The following is a 23,317-nucleotide window of genomic DNA, read 5'->3' on the forward strand; positions in this document are numbered from 1 at the left end:
TAAATCTACAGTATTCAAGATAATGTGGTATTTTTGAAAGGCTAGACACATATATCTTTGGAACCGAATAGAGAGTCCAGAAATAGACCTACACAAATATGGTCAATTAATTTTTGAGAAAAGTGTGAAGGCACAACAAAGAGGAAAGGATAGTCTCTTCAACAAATAATACTGGTACAATTGGACATATCAGGGGAACCATCCCCCAATATTTTAACATAGGTCCTTTCTATTTTCCCTAAGTGTCAGCCAGTCTGAGAAATAAAGAGAAAGAATACAAAGAGATTTTACAGCTGGGCCTCCGGGGGTGACATCACATATTGGTAAGACCGTGATGATGACCGCAAGCTGTAAAACCAGCAAGTTTTTATTAGGGATTTTAAAAGGGGAGGGGGTGTACAAACAGGGAGTAGGTCACAAGGATCACATGCTTCAAAGGGCAATAAAGATCACAAGGTGAAGGCAAAATTAGAATTATTGATGAGGGTCTATGTCCTGCTGTGCACACATTGTCTTGATAAGCATCTTAACAGGAAACAGAGTTTGAGAGCAGAGAACTGATCTGACTAGAATTTACCAGTCTGGACTTTCCAAATCCTAGTAAGCCTGAGGGTACTGCAGGAGACCAGGGCGTATTTCAGTCCTTATCTCAACTGCATAATACTGACACTCCAAGAGCAGCCGTTTATAGACCTCCCCCCAGGAATGCATTCCTTCCCCAGGTTATCAATTATTAATATTTCTTGCTGGGAAAAGAATTCAGCGATATCTCTCCTCACACGTCTGTTTATAGGCTCTCTGCAAGAAGAAAAAATGACTCTATTCTGCCTGACCCCACAGGCAGTCAGACCTTATGGTTATCTTCCCTTGCTCCCTGAAAATTGCTGTTATTCTGTTCTTTTTCAGGGTGCACTGATTTCATATTGTTCAAACACACATGTTTTACAATCAGTTTGTACAATAGTGGTCCTGAGGTGGCGTACATTCTCAGCTTATGAAGATAACTTTGTTAAGAGATTAAAGTAAAGACAGACATAAGAAATTATAAGAGTATTATTAGGGAAGTGATAAATGTCCATGAAATCTTCACAATTTATGTTCTTCTGCCTCAGCTCCAGCTGGTCCCTCCGTTTGGGGTCCCTGACTTCCTGCAACAGGCTATACATATACAACGAAAAAATGAATCTCATGCCTTATGCAAAAATTAACTCAAGGTACATCACAAACCTAAATATAGAGCTAAAGCTATTAAAGAGTTTATAAGAAAATATAGGATAAAATTTTGGTGCCCTTGGATTAGGTAAAGAGTTCTTAGACACAATATTGAAATTATGATTAATGAAAAAGCAAATAGATAAATTGGAGCTCATCAAAACTAAAATCTATTGCTCTTTGAAAAACACTGATAAGAGAATAACAAGCTATTCACATATTCATAAATAATACATTTGACAAATAATTTTTGTTTAGAATATAGAAATAATCCTAATCCATTTTAAAAAATAGATAAAAGTTTTGATAAAGGCATTTCACTACAGAAGATACAGAGGTGGCAAATAAGCACATAAAGAGATGCTCAGCATCAATAGGGAAATATCAATGAAAACATGAAGATGATAATGCTAAGCACCTACTTGCATAGCTTTAAAAAAGGGCTAGAAATCAAACTGAGAAACTAGAAGTCTCATACTTTGCTGGTGAAAATGCAGAATGGTACAGGCGCTCTGGAAAAGAGTTTGGTAGTTTTAAAAATAAAGTCAAATACACTCTTACTATATGATTTAGCAATCTCACTCCTAGGTATTTTGCTAGAGATAAGAAAATTTATGTTCACACAAGACCCTGAATATTTGTAACAACATTATTTATAATTGCCCCAAACTGGAAATTAATGTCCTCTGACTGATAAATTATTAACAGAGCTATTGTACATTTATACAATGAAATATAAGACTGCAATTAACTACTGATACATAGAACAACATGGATGAATCTCAAATATGTTATGCTAAAGTAAAAGAAATCAGTGAAAGGTTACATACTGTATTAGCCCATTTTCACGATGCTGATAAAGACATAGCCGAGACTGGGTCATTTATAACGAATAAGAGGACATGACCTGAGCTGTATGTTGGCCCCTTTTAGCCATGACTGGAGTGACTAGAATGCAGGGGACCAAGTCCCTAGGCTGCACACAGCACGGGGACCCTGGGCCCAGCCCTCAAAACCATCTTTTCCTCCTAGGCCTCCAGGCCTGCCATGGGAGGGGCTACCATGAAGACTTCTGACATTCCCTGGAGACATTTTCCCCGTTGTCTTGGGGATTAATGTTTGGCTCCTCGTTACTTATGCAAATTCTGCAGCTAGCTTGAATTTCTCCTCAGAAAATGGGATTTTCATTTCTATTGCATTGTCATGCAAATTTTCCAAACTTTCATGCTCTGCTTTCCTTTTAAAACTGAATGCTTTAGCAGCAGCCAAGTTATCTCTTGAATGTTTTGCTACTTAGACATTTCTTCTGCCAGGTACCCTACGTCATCTCTCTCAAGTTCAAAGTTCCACAGATCTCTAGGGCAGGGGCAAAATGCCACCAGTCTCTTTGCTAAAACATAACAAGAGCCACTTTTGCTCTAGTTCCCAACAAGTTTCTCATCTCCATCTGAGATCACCTCAGTCTGGATTTCATTGTCCATATTATTAGCATTTTAGTCAAAGTCATTCAACAAATCTCTAGGAATTCCGAACTTTCTCAGATTTTCCTGTCTTCTGAGCCCTCCTAACTGTTCCAGCCTCTACCTGTTACCCAGTTCCAAAGTTGCTTCCACAGTTTCGGGTATCTTTACAGCAACATCCTACTCTACCAGTACCAATTTACTGTATTCATCCATTTTCATGATGCTGATAAAGACATAACCAAGACTGGGTAATTTATAAAGAAAAAGAGGCTTAGTGGACTCACAGTTCCACGTGGTTGGGGAGGCCTCATAATCATGGCAGAGGTGAAAGGCACATCTTACATGGCAGCAGGCAAGAGAGAGAATGAGAGCCAAGTGAAAGGGGTTTCCCCTTATGAAACCATCAGATCATCAGCTCTTGTGAGATTTATTCACTACCACGAGGACAGTATGGGGGAAAACACCCCCGTGATTCAATTATCTCCCACCAGGTTCCTCACACAACACATGGGAACTACAGGAACTACAATTTAAGCTACAATTCATATGGTATGATCTATTTGAATGACATACCACAAAAGGCAAAGCTATAGAGGCTGCAAATAAATCAGTCATTGTTAATAACTAGAAGTCAAAGGTGGCTTTAATTTTTTTTAATCAATTAATTTTTTTACAAATGGACAGTATAGGGAAATTTTGGAGGTGAGAAACCTCTTATACATCTAGATTGCGGTGGTGGTTCCACAAATTTATGCCTTTCTAAGAATTCACAAAACAGTTTATAAAATATACAAAGTGAATTTTATTGTATGTAAATTAAAAAAAGGACTTAGTGATGGCTGATATGCAGCCATGTTGGTTGGGTAACGAATGAGTAATGAGTTATTGTTTTAAAAAGGAAACATGAAAATACTATAAATCCTTCAGGGCCTATGGATTACAGAGGAAAGATGTAAAACATTAACCAAGATTTAAAATGATGCAAGTTCTAATTATGCTATATGTTAATAGTTAAAAATCTCATTGTGATCATAAATTTCAAGTTATGTAATTTATGAATATTTAGAATTAACATGATGTCAGCCAAACCTTTTCTAAAGATATTTCTACATAAATTCCTTATTTCTGCATTGAAGTGCTACATCTGAGCATTTTGTAGTCAGCACCTCATTTGGCTCCCAGTGATTCTTACCTCCTGGTATCCACATCCTTCTTTGGCCCCACTCGTCTACTTGTTCTACTTGGTTGCAGCAGTCTATAGCAGGGGTTGGCAAACCATGGCCCACAGGCCAAATCTGGTCACCTAATAGTCTTCTTTATGGCCTGTAAGCTAAGAATGGTTTTCCCTTTTAAAATGGTTATATTTGAAGTGTTTATATAAGTACTTACATATCTTCAGTGCCACTGCTTCATCCACAAAGTAAAAAATATTTACAATTAGCCCTTTAAAAAAAAGTTTGTGGTGCTCTAGTCTACAGTAATTGGTTTCTGCAGGGCCCAGACTAGTGATTTAAATGGAGGTATGCTGGAAACCATCTCACCTCCTTTCCACTAATACATCAGCCCAATTCACCTTCAGTTTTAACAACTGGACCATCACTTGTGTTAAGGGCTGTCTGATGTTCTACTTACCATCAGAGTTGGGGAACTCATTGTTATCTATGTGGTGAAGGATCCAGGCCCTAAATTCCACTTTCAGTACCAAACATCCCAGGTGGGACTCTCTGGAAAAGATGCTGAGACAGTTTGGGTTGCAAGATGGTTATTAAGGATCTGTATCTGTGGACCCAACAAAGCTTCAATACCCTGGTTTGGAACTCTGGAGTATTACTTATCAGAGCTATTTTGCATTGGGCCAAAAGGTCAGGGCCTTTATCCTCCCACATAGTTTTGGCACCAAATATAGGTTGCTTCAGGAAGATTGTCACTTCAGGTGAGGTAATTCTCTGATGATGGAATCAGCATTCCAAGTGGAGCCATCAGACTGGGCAAAGGCATGGTGGCATTTTTAGGTGACTACAGATATTTCTATGTTGCTAAAGCATAAAGTGTAAGGCAAAGAGATGTTGGAGATAAGGATGTAGAGTTAGGTGAAGGTCTGGCCTTGAAGGGCATGTGTGTGCAAAGCTAAAGCGCTTAAAATGATGATTATGATTTCATTTTTATTGAGTGATTGCTATAAGCCTTTTGTTTTATTTACATTATTCTCATTTATCTCTGAGATCGACAAGAAAGCAACAGTTTAAATATTAGAAACTAGGCTTAAAGAGTATAAGCAATGCCCAAGATCACATATGTGATGCATGAAAAGGTCCAGCATTTGAACTTCTTTTCACCTGAATGTCTTATCACAAAGACATTCATAACTAGTTAGAAGCATGAGGATCACATAGATTTTCATTTTAGACATAATTCTGTAGAGAAAAGTAATGCTACAGATAGAAATATTGGACAGGAAACTGTTACAGAAATCTGAGTGAGAGATAATGAGAATGTAGCCAAAAGGAATAAGAGTGGGATGGAGAGGTGATACATTTTTAAAAAAATATATGAAGTAAAGCTATCAACACATTGAGAAGGCCTGAAAGTAGAGGTTTCAGAGAGGGAAGAGTCAAGAATATCTCCAGATTTCTGTTGTTGGAAACATGGTGAATGGTGGTGCTGCCAACAGTAACTATACTTTGGATATAATTATTGTGTATGCGTATATCTCTTCCATTGGAATGTGGTCACTGACTATTATTCCTGCATTACAGCCCTTAGCATAGTTCCCGGCTCAATCTGTATGGGGATCAGAATGGACTTTACTCATAATAATCTTATTACCACCATCATGGAATGAAACTATTAGTTGTGTCAATATTGTTCAAGAATAATAAGCTTATTGAGGAATATTAAAAATTCGTAATGTCTTTATCATAATTTTCATTTTGCGGAAGTATAATTTTTCTTTACCCCCAGAATGTAAATTTTTAAACTTATTTTACAAGTTCATTTCTAGAGAATAATTATCTACAAAATAAGAAGACATTAATTAAACTTGTCTGATGAGAATTTTGATTTAGAACTCAACCCTACAGTGGGTAAGTTTGATGTAGGAGCAAGATTATGACACCAGAGCCATGACATCATAGGTCTTTCCGGATCTTTTCCTGTCAGTTGACTTCTAAACAAAAAAACCTTTAACAAGGTTCTTTTACATTTCAGTAACTAAACCTCAAATGCCATGTGTCATACAATAATTTCTGTCCGTTAGAGAGACGTTAGGATATTTTTGTTAGTTAAGCACCTAATTTTGTAAAGTGACTTAACTAGTTATCTTTGTTTGTGTTGCTGTGAAGGAGTAGCTGAGGGTGGATAATTTATAAAGAGGTTTATTGGCTAGCTGTTTTATAGGCTGTACATGACGCATAACTCCAGCATCTGCTTTTGGTGAGGGCCTCCAGTAGCTTCTGCTGAAAACAGAAGACAAAGGGGGGAGCCAGACTATATAGCAATCACAGCAAGAGAGGAAGCAAGAGAGAGAGAGGAGGTACCAGGTTCTTTGTAACAACCAGTTCTAGGGAACTAACAGAGCAACAACTTACTCACCACCCCCTACCAGGGCATTAATCTACTCATGAAGGATCTGCTCCCATGACCCAAACCCCTCCCAATAGGCCCCACCTCCAACATTGGGGATCAAGTTTCAGCATGAAGTTTGGAGGGGTTCAACATCCAAACCATAGAACTGGTACATGTAACTGACAGCTGTGCTTGCAAAAGGGAAATTTAAAATGATGACTAAAAGTTGTCCATTCTTTAAGCAGCCTTGTGAAAGAGCTTAATCTAAACCTTAGAGTAAAATTAAATTTGAATATAACCTCAGTGCTATGGTCTGAATGTTTTTGTCCCCCTAAATTCACATGTTGAAATCTTAATCTTCAATGTGATGGTATTGGGAGGTGGAGCTATTGATAGGTGAGAATATATTATCAGGGTGGAATCTTCATGAATGGCATAATTGCCCTTGTAAAAATGGCCCAAGGGAGTTCATTTACCCCTTCCAGCATGTGAAGGCACAGCAGGAAGGCACCATCTATGAAACAGGAAATAGTCCCTCACCAGACACCAGATTTGCCAGCACATTGATCTTGAACTTTTTCAGCCTCTAAGAACTGTGATAAATTGAGAAATAAATGTCCATTGTTTATAAGTCACTCAGTATATGGTATTTTGTTGTAACAGCCGGAATGGAGTAAGATATTAGGTCATCTGCTATTTGGATAACACAAAGTTGGTCATATACCTGCTCTGAGTCTCAATTCCCCATTGATAAAAAGAAAAAGATCATATCTTGCAGGATTGTTACCATGATTATAGATACTAATGCAGGTAATGCACTTGGCATGTAACACGTACTCAGGAATGGGAGTTGTTATTGTTATTATTGATTACTACTGTTAATCCAAGTTTGGGTTACAGGCTTTATGACCTGGTGACATCAGTGCTCTGAGTTCCCTCCTGTCATTTCTCAGCTAGTGCCTGCTAAGGGATGTGAATTACATTTTAATTTTGGTGTAAGTATAGTTGCAATGTGAAGTACAAGGAGTGGTAGGAACATACCTATGTTACCTTTAGACAATCTAAAAGACAACCTCTGACTTTCAGGCATCTTCTCAAAGAACTAAGGGAAAAACCTTGAAGTATAAATGTTTTTGTGTTTTTACTTGCTGAAATTTAATGGAAGATTTGCCATTTGGGGATTGCCCGCATCAGTGCTTCCCTCCATTAGCACGAAGAGGTGAAAGTTGACTGCTATTAGCTATAATTAGCTACTGATCATTTTGGACAACCAGAAAATCCGGTTTTTCCTCCAGACATTAAAAGGGCACTCAGAAAGGATATAACTTTTACAGCGGATAATTTTAAGGCAGAGGATGTTGAATCCTTCAAAAGCAGCGCTTTCAGCATGGTCAGTTCTTGTGTCTATTTTTAGTGTATTTATTAAAGATGTGTTATTGTATGTTGGAGGATAAAAAGAACAAAACATGAAGGAATTTTACAAATGGCTATATGGTGTTGTGTGTAAAACACTGAAGCTAATTGAATTGAATGGCTTTGAGCCCTTGGAAGTCACAAAGTGACAAGGTTTGCTTGACAGCTAGTGAGAGATTATTTCCCGTCCCACTGATTAATTTGGTCAATTAGTGGCAAATAGGAATGTCACAAGTGGAAAGGGTAATGAGAGTCATTATAGATGTAAGAGTAAAATTGAGGGCAACCTTGTCATAGAAGGGGTTTGTGGTGGCTAGCTCAGGCACTGATGGGACCAAGAGTTTATTCCCGTTTCTGTCTCTCCTTCCCTAGAGACTGAATGTTAGTTCAACCAGAACTTCTAAGAGATCAAAAGGGACCCCCGGCAGCATTTTCTAATGTCTATATAAAAGCAGTTTTTTTTTTTTTTTTTGAGACAGAGTCTCACTCTGTTGGCCAGGCTGGAGTGCAGTGGCACGATCTCGGCTCACTGCAACTTCCGCCTCCCGGGCTCAAGCAATTCTCCTGCCTCAGTCTCCCGAGTAGCTGGGATTACAGGCGCATGCCACCGCGCCCAGCTAATTTTTGTATTTTTAGTAGAGACAGGGTTTCACTATGTTGGCCAGGCTGGTCTTGAACTCCTGACCTCAGGTAATCCGCCCACCTCGGCCCCCCAAAGTACTGGGATTACAGTATCCATCTGCTGTTTGAATCTTTTAATTATGTCCTCTAATTAAAATCTGCAGTGGCCTTTTAGAGCAAGTCAGGTAGATTCAAATCTGAATACCCCAAATACACAGCATGTCTGTGACTGCCCAACTGGGAACTGCTAACTCCAACATTAGAATAAGGCCATTCTATTAGTTTTCTGTGGCTGAAGTAAAAAATTACCTCATAGCGGGTGGCTTAAGACAGCAGAAATTTATTTGCTCATAGTTCTAGAGACCATAAATCCAAAATCAAGGTTTTGCTGCTGCTGTTTTTGCTGCTGTTTTTCTAGAGGCTCTGGGGAAGAATCTGTTCCATGCCTCTCTCCTAGCTTCTGGTGGTTGCCTGCAGTTGTTGGCATTCCTTGCCTTGTAAATGCATCACTTGGATATTTGACTCTGGTTTCACAGGGTCTTTTCACTGTGTGTGTACTCCTCTTCTCTTCTAAGGACAACTGCCATTGGATTTAGTACCCACTTTAATCCATCATGATCCTGTCTTGAGATCCTTATCTCAAGTGCATGTGGAAAGGCTTTTTTAAATTTTTTTTTTTTTTCCAAATAAGCTCACATTCACAGCTTCTGGGTGGATATATCTGTTGGAGGACTACCATTCAACTCACCACAACCACTTTTACAGTGAATGCCTTCCAGTTTGATTATGACCCGTAAGAAACTGAAAGGGTCTGAGAAGCAAAGAGGATGCCATATGTGGTATGTGAAGGCAAGATTTATGGTCTTTGCACTGACTTCAATTTACCATGGCTGCTGGGTCAACAGTGCCTGGTTAATCCATGAAAGCTACTGACAATCAGCTCTAAATCTGACAGCAGGCTCCTTCAGTCCTTCTTTTTCCTGTCATTGCCTGCTCTGCCTCAATGACTTAATGATGACATCTGGCCATTGGGTACCCTTCGGGTGTTGCTCCTTCTACGTGTCTTGTTTGAATGTGAGATCTGCTCTAATCTTGCTGTAACCAAAGGAAACAACATTGCCTAGCCTTAGTCAATTTTCAGAGCCTTCAGAAGCTTGTTATCCCTCCACCGCCCCGCCCCCCCACCACTCATATTTGTTACTAAGTATTTTGGAAATGTGAGAATGTTATTGCTAACCTTCTCCCTAGTTTTACTACATTGCTGTAAAATGTGTAATTCACGTATCTTATCATATCACTCCATCAGATGCTATTGCTTCATGCTTCCTGGGTTAATACTATTACCTAAAATCTCCTCACATTCAGTCTAACTATGTCTGTTTTTCCTCTATCCCTAAATAAAGACGGGTTGAACAAGGCAATACACTATTATAATGTTGTTTTTAGGTGAAAGAATGAAATGTGTTTTGGAGAACAGGAGATTTTCCGCTGTAAATTCAGCTCTGTGTTCCATTTGCCCTGCTTTGCTCCTTTTGGTCTTTGACCCTTTTTTGGCTTGAAGCATCTTTTGCACTTGTCTTGTAAATGGTTTCCTGATAACACGCCATCGCTGGTTCAGTTTAGACTTTATACTGTTACCAGTTACCTTTCCCCAAAATGCCACATCACAGTCTTGCTTCAACTTTTTGGTGATCTTGTAATGATCATAAGATAAAGTAAAAAGGGATTTGCATGGAATAAAATTCAACCCTTGTCTATCCTTTTGGCTGTGTTTTTTTCACCAACTTTTAACCACGGTATAAGCAGATATGCAACACATGAGTTTCTCACTCAGCCCCAAGCAAGTCATACCTTCTTGGGCTCTTGTGCCTTTGCGCAGGCTAAACCCTGTGCTAAAATGCCCTTCTTCTATCTTCTCCTTTTGACTGTCTTATAATCCTTCAAGACCCATTGCATATGTCTTTTCCTCTCTCACACCTCATGCTCCTGGAGGCAGAGGTAGTCTTTCCTCTCTCAATACTATATTTATGCCTATATTATATAAAACATAAGCTGTGTTAGTAATTCATAGCTGGCCAGTCATTCAGAGATGTGGTTTGAACTCACTACATTCCAAGATGTGTACACTGAAATTTTGTGAGTATATTTACTCCCTTCACTAGTCACTGAGCCCCACGGGTAGAATGATGGACAGTGTATCCCTACTGCCTCACATTGTGACAAAGAAGTCTAAAGAAAACCTTGATGAATAGATGAATGAATACAAAAATGAAGGTAGATATTACATGTTGCTAAAGAATATTTTGGTCAACTCCAGTGTGTTCTTAGGTTACAGATATCTGGACAACTTTCTTGACTTATGATTGTTTACATTCCATCATATAATGTATTCACCATTCTAAGGTAGACTAAGCCAGTATTCTAAGATAACCTATATATTAGATACATAACTAAATATTTGAGAATAGAAGGACCAAGTATTGGCATCTCTTCAGAAGTGATAGCAACTATTTTACCTTCAAATCATCTACAAATCAATCTGTCTGAACATAGATTTCTTCTAAAAAAACATTGCTATAATAAAAACAGTGTTGGCTGGGCCCTTTAGTGTTTCCTGGGGTGACTTGTCAATGTGACACATTATATACATTACATCAGTGTGCCTGATTGTCAATCTCTGATATGTCTGCTCTGTCCTTGTGCGTTGCACCAGACAGGAAAACAGCCAAGCCTGGAAGTGTGTACTGAGGTGGCATGCACTGTATTTGATGATAAATGCAAGGACACTGAAGATGCATGCCTTAGGTTGACACGTAATACCTAATTCAGTTTCATTATCATTAAAAATAAAGGAGAAGGAGGTGGCGAATAGAAAAGGGAAAGGTAATTCATAGCCTAGATGGTATATTGGGCTTTCATGTGTCCTGCTTTATATAGCAAGGGCAGCCTATGAATGCAACATCCTTCATTGTAACACACATTGACTTTGACACTGCACCTTGACGAATGCATGGCCAGTGCTAGTGAACGCACTGTTTCTCTCCCATATATTTGGTTGAAACAAATAGGAAGTTTTCCATTTTTAGTTTCACACTTTATTAAGTATAGCTCTGCTGATGCCTATTTACAGAGCAAATTAACTGAAGTGAAAAGGAAAGAAATAGGTCTTTACTCATGCAAAGCAATGAAATCATAATCCCAGAAAAACAAGACATGTCCCTCATTGCCCTCATCAAGATGTATAAGTGAGTTTTAAAATATGACTTGGCTTGTGCATCATTCTCAGAGTCCTTCAGTTACACACCTGGAACTAGTTACTACCAAAAGTATTGTAGGTCTTCAAGGCAGCCACATTGGTTCTCATGTAATGTACAGTTTGTTTTTAACATCTACTCTTAATGAATGGAAAGTTTTCCATGTATTAAAAGACAGGATATAAAAGGCAAAATAATGTGTATAAAAGCATATGGATAATGAGGTGTCAGATGTTCATACACTAGATTTGTGACCTTGGGGGAATTATACAAGTTTTGCCTCAGTTTCCTCATCCGTAAAACGACAAGTTAGATAAAATGGTAACAACAAAGTCTTATATAACATTTATGGTTTTCCTGGCACTGTTCTAAGTGCTTTTTATAGAATTCTTTGAGTACTCACAGCAATCCTATGGAGTAGGATCTATTACCAATCCTGGTTTTAAAGACACTCATAAGTGGGAGCTAAGCTATGAGGATGCAAAGGCATAAGAATGATACAATAGACTCTGGGGACTCAGGGGAAAGGGTGGGAGTGGGGTGAGGGATAAAAGACTACAAATTGGGTTCAGTGTATACTGCTTAGGTGATGGGTCACCAAAATCTCTCAAATAACCACTAAAAAACTTATGTAATCAAATACCACCTGTTCCCCCAAAACCTATGGAAATTAAAAATTAAAAAAAGGAGGTGGCAAGAAAAGTAGTTGTCCAAAGCTGTACAGATAGCAAGTGACAACTGAAATTTGCACCGGGGTGTTCTGACCTTAGGATCCATGTTTCTAATCGCTCATACTTCTTCCAGCACCTTAGTGACTATATTTTCACTGTTGGGTAGGAAGGGGAAGCATTAGCTAGAAACTAGTACATAATTTTGTATAAAATTTGTTTTCTTGCCCAGAATCAGTGGGAGGTGTTCATTCATACACCAAGTCAGTATGAATCTGTTTATAAAACCTTTCATGAAACACTTTCCTAAAACTATGATGAATCATTGCAGCCAAGAGGACAAAAATAGGACAGGATGACTGAACATTCCCATCCTTACTTAACCTTTGAAAGAATTTTCATTTCTTAATAAATTTTGGACTGATTCAGGCACAGTAGGTAAAACGTTTTCTAGGGATACTGATCTTGAAGATGGGATGGAAAGTGTAGAATACCCATTCATTTCTAGCACATCAATGTCTCCCATATAGATACTATAGAAGGACTAAAAGCATGCATTTGGTCATCTTGCCAAGCACTGGACTCTGTCTGGCAAGGAGAGAATTCTAGAGTTGTCTGCTCTTGATGGTGCCAGTTGGGCGCTGGATAAGAATGTGGCCATTGTGAAAACTTTAATGTGATAGATGAAATGTTACTTGCTAGTAAAATTTTTATGAGCAAGTGGTGGTGTATAGTAAGAAGTTCATGACATTTGTATTCAAAGGACCAAAACTTGAATCTAGGATCCATTATTTCATTGCTTCATGACACTGTGACAATAAACATTTTATCTCTCAGATGTGTCATCTGTAAATTGTGGTTAATACTCACTTATCTTGAAGGGATGTATGATCATTAATATGTGCATGTATTTTGTACATGGTAAACATGACTCATAGGTAAGTTATTTTTGTGATTGTCATGAAGAATTTACTAGGCATGCACCACCAATAAATGTTTTCATGGGTAGTTTTCTCTTCAGTTTTCAACTTCACACACTCTCTTTTTTTTTTTTTTTTTTCCTGCATGTAAAGGCTTAGGGTGATCTTTTCCAGATTTTTAATATTGCAGTTAGAGACGTGGGTTTTAACAAACAACATATGCCCTAATACTAAAGAGAACAAACTAGAATTAAGAAAAGGATAATAGAAAAGAAAAAATTAGAGAAATAAGAAAATGTAGCAATCCTCTTCTGATATTTCCAGCCCATTAGATTTGTAATATTCTGTTACATTTTGGAAATGTCACTTAGCCCATGGATAAGGCTGTCAATTACAAGATTCTACTCCTAATAAGAGTGGCTCTATGACCCAGACTTGGCCAATTGTTTTGCTTATTGACCAGGTGAGTCAGAGGCCTTCCCTGGAATTTGATTTTTTGACTATAAAAGAGAAAAGTTCTCTTTACTTTTAGTTGGGACATTATAAATATGAGGCTCTCTGTGGCCTCATCCCCATCTCACACCCCCATACTGCAGAAGAAATTCACATGTAGGAGAGAAGGAGGCTAAAGACACAGAAAACAAAACAGAGATGATGAATGCAGAAAGTCTGGACAGATGGTATGGTACTGTTTCTGAAGCCAGTTATTCCTGAGGCCCATTCCACCTCTAATATTCCCGTTCATTCAAGAGATACTGAGGGCCTGCCAACTCAAATGCGAGGCACTGTTCTAGGTTTTTGGGGATTCAAAACAGTTAAAAATGTTTGCTTTGTGAACTTACATTCTAATAGGGAAAGGCAGACAATAAACATAATATTTAAGTAAATTGCACAGTATGTTAGAGAATGATAAATCTCTTGGAGTAGGTAGAATTGCACAGGGTAAGAAAATAAATAGGCAATGCTGGGAGAAGGGAGGGAGGCAGATTTCAATTTAAATTAGAGAATCAAGGTAGGCATTTTGAACAAATACTTGAAAACGGTGAGGGAGTATGGCAAAGGAGTATCTGGAAGAAGCATGATCCAGGGAGATGAAACAGCAAGTGCCTTGACCTTCAGTCAGAGTGTGCCAGGTATATACTAGTGACAGGTGGCCAGTGTGGCAGAATCTATTTGAGGGAAGAGTTGAAGGGGATGAGATCAGAGAGGTAAAAGGAGGTAGGTCCAGATTGTGGGGCTGTGTAGCCGTTGTAAGAATTTTTGTTTTTATGTTTGTAAAATGTGAAATCATTGTCTGGTTTGAGCGGTAAAGTGAAATGATCTGATTTATACATTTAAGAGATTTGTCAAAAAATACTATCAGATTGGACAACAATAGAAATAGGAAAACTGGTAAGGAGGCTATTTGAATAATTAATGGGAGAGAAAATTACTGGTGACTTCAACAAGGATGTGAGAAATGACTGGATTATGGATTTAAATGCAGGCCAACAAGATTTCCTGAGGGGTTGGATAGTATTATGACCAAAAGAGAAGGATCAATGATGACATCAAGTTTTTTTTACCCGGAGCAACTGACGAATGGCATCATTATCAGCTGAGGTAGGGAAGGCAGTAGGTGGAGCAGGAGTTCAGTTTGGGACATGTTGAGTTTAAGACAGCTGTTAGTCATCTGAGCAGATATGACGGTAAAGAATTAAATATATGAATCTGGAACTAGGAAAATGGATCTAAGAGAGATAAATTTGAGTTTCATCAGCATATACAGAAGGCATTTGATTACACGACCATGGATGAGTAGAGTGAACTATAAAGCTGGGGGGAAACCAGCAGAGGGTGATGCCCTGGCAGGCAAGATAATAAAATGGATCAAGAAGGAAGGAACGGTTACTATGTCAAATGGGTCAGCCTGGGTCTACTGATGACCTTGTCAGGAGAAGTATTGAAGAGGTACTTTCAGTGAATTAACTGGAGCAAAAGCTTGCCTGGAGTGCACCCAAGAGAGTGTGGGAGGAAAGTGGCAGACAGTGAGCATAGACAGCTTTTTTTTTTTTTTTTTTTTTTAGGGAATTTTTTGCTGCAAAGGGGAGCAAATAAGATGGTATTTCACTGGGGACATGGATTAATTTTTTTTTTGAGGTATTTTACTTTTTAAGATAGGAGAAATCATAGCATATTTTTGAACATCAGTGGGAATGATTCAAAAGAAGGAAAAAAAATGATAAGGACACGGAAGAATTGCTGGATCAAGTTTGTTGAATATGGGAGAGAAGGATGGAATCAAGGGTGCTAGTGGAGGAAGACTTAACGGGAAAATATAGTTCATTGATAGTAATAGGAAAGAAGGCAGTTTATGGAAATGGATGCTGTTATAGGTTAGATATGGGAGATTGGAGTCTGCGGACATTCTCTTTCCAGTTACTTGAGCCAATAAATTTGGCTTAAGCCTCTTCAAAATAGTTCCTGATATAACCAAAAACAAGAAGGGGAAGCTAAATAATTTTCCCAGGATCATATAGCTGACAACATAGCATAGTGCTAAATGGAGTGGTATCTGAGTCAGCCAGAACTTGAATCTTGTTCTTGATCCCAAGTCTACTTTGACATAGGCCCGTCAAAATCTTATTTATTATTCTTGCAGTTGTTTGCTGAATGCCTAATAGGCATCTCTTAGTAAAAAGTATAACTTTGGCCATGCTGATGAAGGAGAGGTACTTGGTGCATTGCTGAATTATAGAAGAGGGATTCCATTAGGTTGGAGATATACAGGAAGACTTGTTTGAAGAGTGACACAAGAACCGAGAGCAGAGAAATGAGGAGTTAAGAAGACAAAGGGCAGAGGAAAGAGCATTTGAAGCACTGAAAGCAGTGTTGGCCATTCCTTGTGGTAGGAGAGAGCATGAAAGTGTGAGGGAGGGATGAAAGTCAGAGTGCTGGAGCAGAGACTCCAAGTGGAGCTTGGTATGCCATGAACCTGGAATGGGTTGAGGTTAGGGGCTTCTAATACGATATGTAAATACAAGCAGTAAGTGTTATGAAGAACAGATACAGGGTGATATGAGTATATATTTAAAACACTGGTAATAATAGCATGTATGTCACTTATAATGTGTCCATATACACTATCTCATTTAGTTTTCGCAGGCTAAATAATTTGTATTTTATGGTTTTAGGAGAGAGAACTTAAATGTAATTTGCATTTAATGCTTTCTTCCAATTTTAAAACTTCTCTGTCTTAAACTGTAAATATTTTGAAAGATGGAACTGGCTTGCTTTGTACAGTACTTGCCACTTATTCAAGTTTGGTTTTGAGAAAGAACTCAAGGCTGGCATTATCAATCATATTCTGAAATTCACTGGAGAAAGAGATAACGCTGTGAGTGACTGTACCTGCAACTTTGTATGTGAGATCCTTCCTGTATTATGTTATGTGGCTGTAGATAATGATCACTTTTGACTGGAAGGATTTTTCAAGTATATTTCAAGTTCTTTATTTCACTGCAATTTTGTGGGCTTAATTGAAAGCTTGCTCTTCATAAAACTTTATACCTAGTGCTGTGGGGAACACAGATAAGCGCTGTCCTCATGGGGATTATAATTTATTAATATAGATGTCAAACATCGAGTTAAAATCATGTAAGGCAGAATGTAAATGACAATGAGAATACCTGTTATTCACTGAACAACTGTAATATTCTAGACTTTTTCCGTGTGTTATCTCTAATCCTGTCAACAATACTGAATAGTAGGAATTATTTTTCTTAACAAATACAGAGTTGGAAGCTATAAGCCAGTAGATAACTAGTCTGTGGTTACATGGTACAAAAGGGCAAAGCCAGGCCTAAAGTTTCATTCTATAAAGTGGTTTTATATTTGCTATTTTTTGTTTTTTTGGCTCTTCAACATGGATTGCAATTTAGAATGTTTTTATTTATAAAAGTAAAATGAAGTCATTACAGAAAATTAGAAAATACATAAAACTAAAAGAGAAACAAATAATTTTCCATGGCCTTGCCAGAGTTAATCACCATTCACATTTTAGAATAATTTATTCCTGTCTTTACATACTTATATGTTTGTGTGTAAAATTACATATCTATTTATGTACATATTTATTTTGGAGGTAAAATATACTGGCCATGTTATTTATACAACCAACTCTGTATATATATAAGTGCTTTTTCGCTTAATAGTTTTTGTAAATATTTTTCAGTTATCAAGTAAACTTTGGAAACATGATTATTGGTATTTCTGTAAAATTCCATGTTGAGCATTTGACACAATTTTTGTAACTCCTTTCCTTTTGCTGGATTTTTATTTTTAATTTTATAATATTATAAATAATTCTGCATTAAATATTCTTGTACAACAAATGTCATTCACAACTGATTTTCTCCTTAGAGTATATTATGAGAAGCAGAATTACTTGATTAATGTGTATGTATACCTTTAAGAGTCTTAATGCAAATCACTAAATATACTGGTGTTTAGGCACGTTTAGGCCTTTTGGGGAGATTCAGGGAAGCTCTTTCCAGATCAGGGAAGTTTGAACAAGATACTTAGTTCAGCTTATATTACTTGAACACATAGTATGTACCAAGGACTCTCGCAGGCATTGGGGATCAGGAAAAGGCAGTTCTGCTCCAGAGAAGTGCTGTGACTCTCTTCTAGTTAAGGTGATCCCTTACTCTCAGGATCCTCCCCAGCCCTCATCCTTTCCCCACCCTCTCCTGGAAAAAAATACTCTTTCCTGTAGAGACCTTGCTGCATTTTGGTTATGCCCTGACCTTCTTGAATCAAACAGCTTTATTATCATGTTCCTGTGTTCTGAAGACTAAGGGGCCAGTCAGTGCAATACTGATTCAAACCTTGAGCATTTCTGGAGCTTAATTCTCAATGATGGGTAAAGATTCACAACAATAGTGAAGCGGCAAGAGCTAACATCAGAATGTTTGTATCATAAATGGGAGGAATGGAGAGAATCGGTACTAATATTAGCATCTTTTTATTGGCCAGTAGTTAAGTGTTTTACACATGTTAATTTTACCCTGTCAGGAAGGTTCCATTACCCTCATTTTACAGATAGAAAATTTGAAGCAAATGGAAATAATGTGCTCAGTAATTTTCTAGAGAAGTTAAATATGGGACTGCTCTACTAGACATTTACAAATATTATCTCCATTAATTCTTTCAGCAACTCTTTGTAGTGGTTACTGAAGTAATTATTAATATTATCATCCTCACTTTACAGATGAGGAAACTAGGACTTAAATAGTAGCAAGAAAGTGTCCATGGTTCCATGGCTAGGAAAGATGGCTGCTTCGATCCATGTTGGCATGCTACCAAACTTGTGTCATTTCTTCTATTCCACACCGCCTCTTATAGGAAAAAACAGTAAGTTGTCTTAAGACTTGTGTAATTAACATAATTTGTAATATGTTTTTTCCACAAGTGCATAGTTTTGTTTGCTTTCTACCATTCACCCAGTAGATCACAACCAAATAAAGACAACAATACAAAGCAAACATGGAGAGTTTTCTCAATAAACTTTAATTGAGGGAAGATATAACACAATTTGAAGATTTAATATTAGTTGTTTTGAATTTTCCCTAGATTAGAAGCAGGCAGAGGTGCAAATGTTGGAGTTTTTTGTGCCATCAACGATCACGTAAAAGATAATCCTAGCTTTTCGAATGCTTCATCCTTTTTAAAGCCAACATTTAAATGAAGAGAGCAGCATCTGGTTAGGAAGTCTTCATCAGGTCTTTCCCCAAAGATTCTTAATCGTAGCCAGTGCTCTACCTGGCAACTGGAGGGAATTTTCCTGTTGAAGCTGTGTTTATTGTACAATATGGAATATAATCTGAAAGGAACTTCAAGTCCTAGCATTGCTATGTGATTGGAATGTTGAAACCTGATAGGAGTAAATAAATAGCAGGTGCCCCTTCTGGGGACCCCTCAACAATGAGTAGAGACAAGTGAAGTCTCATCTCTCTGTTTTACTCTCCCCATCAGCTGGAAAATTAACAAGACACAATTTGGGGATGCGGTGGTTAGAAAAGATTTGGAGTTTTTTCTTTAAGATGTAAATATTATCTACTAGGTTTATTAACCTGTGGTGTACTTTGAGCTTTTAATGCAAAATTGAATTTTCTATCTTTGAAGTAATCCTCCTTGGTTTATCAAACCAGACTGTGTTAGATTTTTCTGTGAAAAATTAAACGATCATTAAGATTTGAATCCTCAGGCCAACAGTCCTTAACAGCAGAATTCCTCTGTGCTGCCGAATGTATTTAACTGCTTCCATTGGAGGTAAGAGTTGTCAAAAAGCAAGCATTTAATACAGGTCCACAGTCCTTGACCTGCAATTCCAAAGTGAAAAAACAACTCTGAAAATAGATTTTTAAAAAGATTGAGGTAGAATTTATGTAAAATACCAGATCCCAAGTGTTCAGTTAGATGAGCTTTGACAACTGTATACACCTGTGTTATTTCCCACTCAAAATAAGATATAAACCATTTTCATCACCTCATAGTTTCCTTAAATTACCCTTTTTTCTACAATCCTCCCAGGAATCACCTTCTGATTACTATCATCAGAGATTAGTTTTACCTGTTCTTAGATTTCATGTAAACAGTCATATAGCATGTTCATTTCTATGTCTGAATTCTTTCATTCAAAAAAGTTTTGAGCTTTTAAGTCTTTTGATCGGTATATATTTTTATTTTTCTTGGGTACATATCGAGGAATGAAATTACTGGGTCATAGAGTAGATATTTAGATTAATAAGGAAGTGCAAAATCTCTGAAGTAGTTATGCCATTTTGTACTCTCACCAGCAGAGTATGAGTGTTCTGATCACTCATCTTCATCAACATTTAGCATGGTCGGTCTTGATCTTTCAGACTTTGGGCCTTCTAATGGATGTGAAATAGTGTCACATCATGGTTTTAATTTGTGTTTACTGATGATTAATGATGTTGAGTGCTTTTATATTTGCTCACTGGCCATTTGTATATTCTGTTTTGTGAAATGGCTTCGCTTTCTTTTTTGCCCATTTTTAAAATTATTGATTTGTTAGAGTTCTTTTACATTTTAGAAATGAGCCCTTTGTCAGATACATGTATTTCAAATATTGTTTCCCTATAGTCTGTGAATTGTCTTTTAATTGAAAACCGAACATTTTAAGGTAAATTTGAGTAAATGCACTTAGCAGTGCATGCTGATCCGAAATTGTATGTGGCTAGTCTTTAGGCCGCTTATTATCAATATTCAGATGTTACACTGCAAAAATATTAGTATGCTTAATTACAAGATATTGCACCAGAACCCTCTGTAGGTTTTACATCATATATTATTGTTTTACTTTCTGCAAACTCTGCCTCCCAGGTTCAAGTCATTCTCCTGCCTCAGCCTCCCAAGCAGCTGGGATTAAAGGTGCCCTCCACCAAGCCCGGCTAATTTTTGTAATTTTGTAGACAAAATTTCACCATGTTGGCCAGGCTGATCTCAAACTCCTGACTTCAAGTAATCCACGCACCTCAGCCTCCAAAAATACTGGGATTACAGGCATGAACCACCATGCCTGACCTAGAAACATTTTAAATTTTGAAAACAGTCAGTCCTGGCAGGGCATGGTGGCTCATGCCTATAATTCCTGTGCTTTGGGAGGCAGAGATGGGAAAATCACACCAGGAGTTCAAGACCAGCCTGAGTAAGAACTCATTTCTACAAAAAAATTAATACAGTAGCTAGGCATGGTGGTGCATGCTTGTACAATACTAGCTATTTGTAAGGCTGAAGCAGGAGGATCACTTGAGCCCAGGATTGTGAGGCCACAGTGAGTTATGCTTGTGCCACCGCAGTCCGGCCTGGGTGACAGAGTGAGACTCTTATCTCTAAAAAATGAAAAACAATACAAAACATTTGGTTCTGAGAGTTCCAAATAAGAGACTGGGGACTCATAGTTTTCACCATGTCCTTGGATGAAGATAATGTTATTGGACCAGTGAGTGGAATATTTGTGGCAAAAAGTATTGGCATCTTGTCTTAAAATAATTCATTTAATTACTGTTATGATTTTTTTAATGAAAAGCAGGTATTATAAATTATAAACTTCTGGAAATCATAACTATTTTGTCTTCTATATTTTTCAATGTATATCAAGATAATTATAGAAATTTAATTACATTAGAGAAGTAAATACAATGTATTATAGTGATAAGTATTTTGATAAATGAAATTAATTTTTCTTTGTAACTTATTTAGAGTTGACTACAGAAACTTTCATCTCTGACTTGGCAATTCTTTACATATTTTTTAACTTTGGGGTAAAATTTTGCCTTTAAAATCTATTCTTCAAAAGAAAAGTGTAACCAAAATATTAGATTAACATAACAGCAAGAATATATTTGACAAACTTCTAGTTTTAGATAATTAGCACTTGAATGCTGATGACATGGCAAGCTTTGGAAAACCAAGAGCAATAATTAGTAAAATAGCAAAATGTGTTCCTGCTTTCTCAAGTAGATGATCATTTAAGATATGGGATTGGATAAAGTTGAGAACTCTCAATTCTTTTAAGTTATGTCAACATATGCAAGTAATTTTGATTATGTTGACTGTCAAAAATTCCTTCAGTACAGAGTTATTAAAAATAATTTAGATTTTTTTCTTTTTCCGTTTTAGCCTAAACTATTTATCAGTCAGAAAGACCTCTATTGTAGTTGCTTATTGTTTTTGCTGGGGAAACATTATGTGTTCAGTACACTTGGTTGAGTTTGACCATTTTTGACTGCTTTTGAAAAAAATCTATAAACTGTATACCATAATATGTATTTCACAAATTGTAAAATAGTAACTCCCTGCTTGTTGGAATGTTTCAGTCTTTCTCGGGTTTCATAATCATTATTCAACAGTGTCAAAAATCCTTTAAAACATTTGTAGGGAGAACTGACTAGATGGTTGAAAATAGTTTACATCTTTAAAGATAGTCACACCTAATAAACCTGCACTATTGAAACATTAAATGTATATAGTAATATTTTGTTTCTTCCTTTAAGAACTTTTAGGATTACGTAAACTAGAGAAATTTTTAAAAGGTATCTCTCTTTTGGTTATTTCTCTTTACTTTTGGCAGATATAAAAAGAATATAAAGATATAAAAAGACAATAAAAAGATACTAAATATATAATGTAAAGATTAAAAATATATAAGAATATATTATAAAGATATGTAAAAAGATAAAAAGAATAAAATAAAATATAAAGATTTAAAAAGAATGTGGAAGATATACAGTACATTTTAAGCCTACATTAATGAATTAGAACAAATAGAAGGGTTTCCCTTTTAATAAGGTAGCGTTTTTAAAACTATGCCTACTTGTAAGTGAGAAAGCTAATGGACAAAGAGAGATGGTTCTTTACTGTTAATTGAAGCATCAGAACTATAAAACATTTTATTGAACTTTAGTTAAACCAGTATATTGAAGTTTAAATCACAATGTAATTAAATACATGGATTAAATTAAATTTGGTTTAAATTTTAGTTCCTTAGTCATACTAGCTGTGTCTCAAAAGACTGATAACACCCGGCCAGTGGCTACCATATTGAACAGCAAAGACACAGAACATTTCCATCTTCCAGAAAAATTATATGCATAGCACTGCTTTAGAAAATTTTGGCTGGTTTATAGATATCGCAAGTCTTATCCACTTTAATATTTTAATTCCCTATATAACATAATGATTTTGTAGCTTTTCTGTTTCAGGGAACACATGATTTCCCTTTGCTTAAATTTAAAACAGAAACACAAGTTTTAATTTATACAAAAAATGATACATCAACAACTTCTGAGCTTCAGGAGGGGTTCTTTACTTCTTCCCCCTCCCCCAGAAAGATCAACTTTCACATAATGTTAAAACTTGTTTCGGTTGGCTGCATCCTGACTCTTCACTTGCAGACATCTGCTTCTCTTGTGGGAGCATCAGAAAAGAGCTCGTGTGATAAGTGTTTCAGGTGGTCTTAGGTCGTTTTCCAGTGTGTTTGGAGAAGCAGAGGATGTGGCACACTGTAACACAGCAACTGCCCATCTAGCCCAGCATCCTGCCCCCTACCGTGGCAAAGACCAAAGCATCAAAGGAAAGCACAGATTCCTCACAACACATTTAATTGTGCAATTCTACACCCGGGAAATGTTTTC

The 23,317-nt window shown here is 37.0% G+C and overlaps 1 long non-coding RNA gene across 3 annotated transcripts in view; it reads left to right on the top strand.

Annotated features, from left to right (window-relative positions):
* LOC126949680 (uncharacterized) overlaps nt 1-23,317 on the top strand; it is a 206,056-nt gene that overhangs the window by 145,320 nt on the left and 37,419 nt on the right. For all 3 annotated transcript variants that reach the window (XR_007723878.1, XR_007723880.1, XR_007723879.1), the window contains one exon: nt 18,367-18,509. This is a non-coding gene — a long non-coding RNA (uncharacterized LOC126949680). The remainder of the gene's footprint in view (nt 1-18,366; nt 18,510-23,317) is intronic.

Source organism: Macaca thibetana, chromosome 1 (assembly GCF_024542745.1).
Source record: "Macaca thibetana thibetana isolate TM-01 chromosome 1, ASM2454274v1, whole genome shotgun sequence".
NCBI lineage: Eukaryota > Metazoa > Chordata > Mammalia > Primates > Cercopithecidae > Macaca > Macaca thibetana.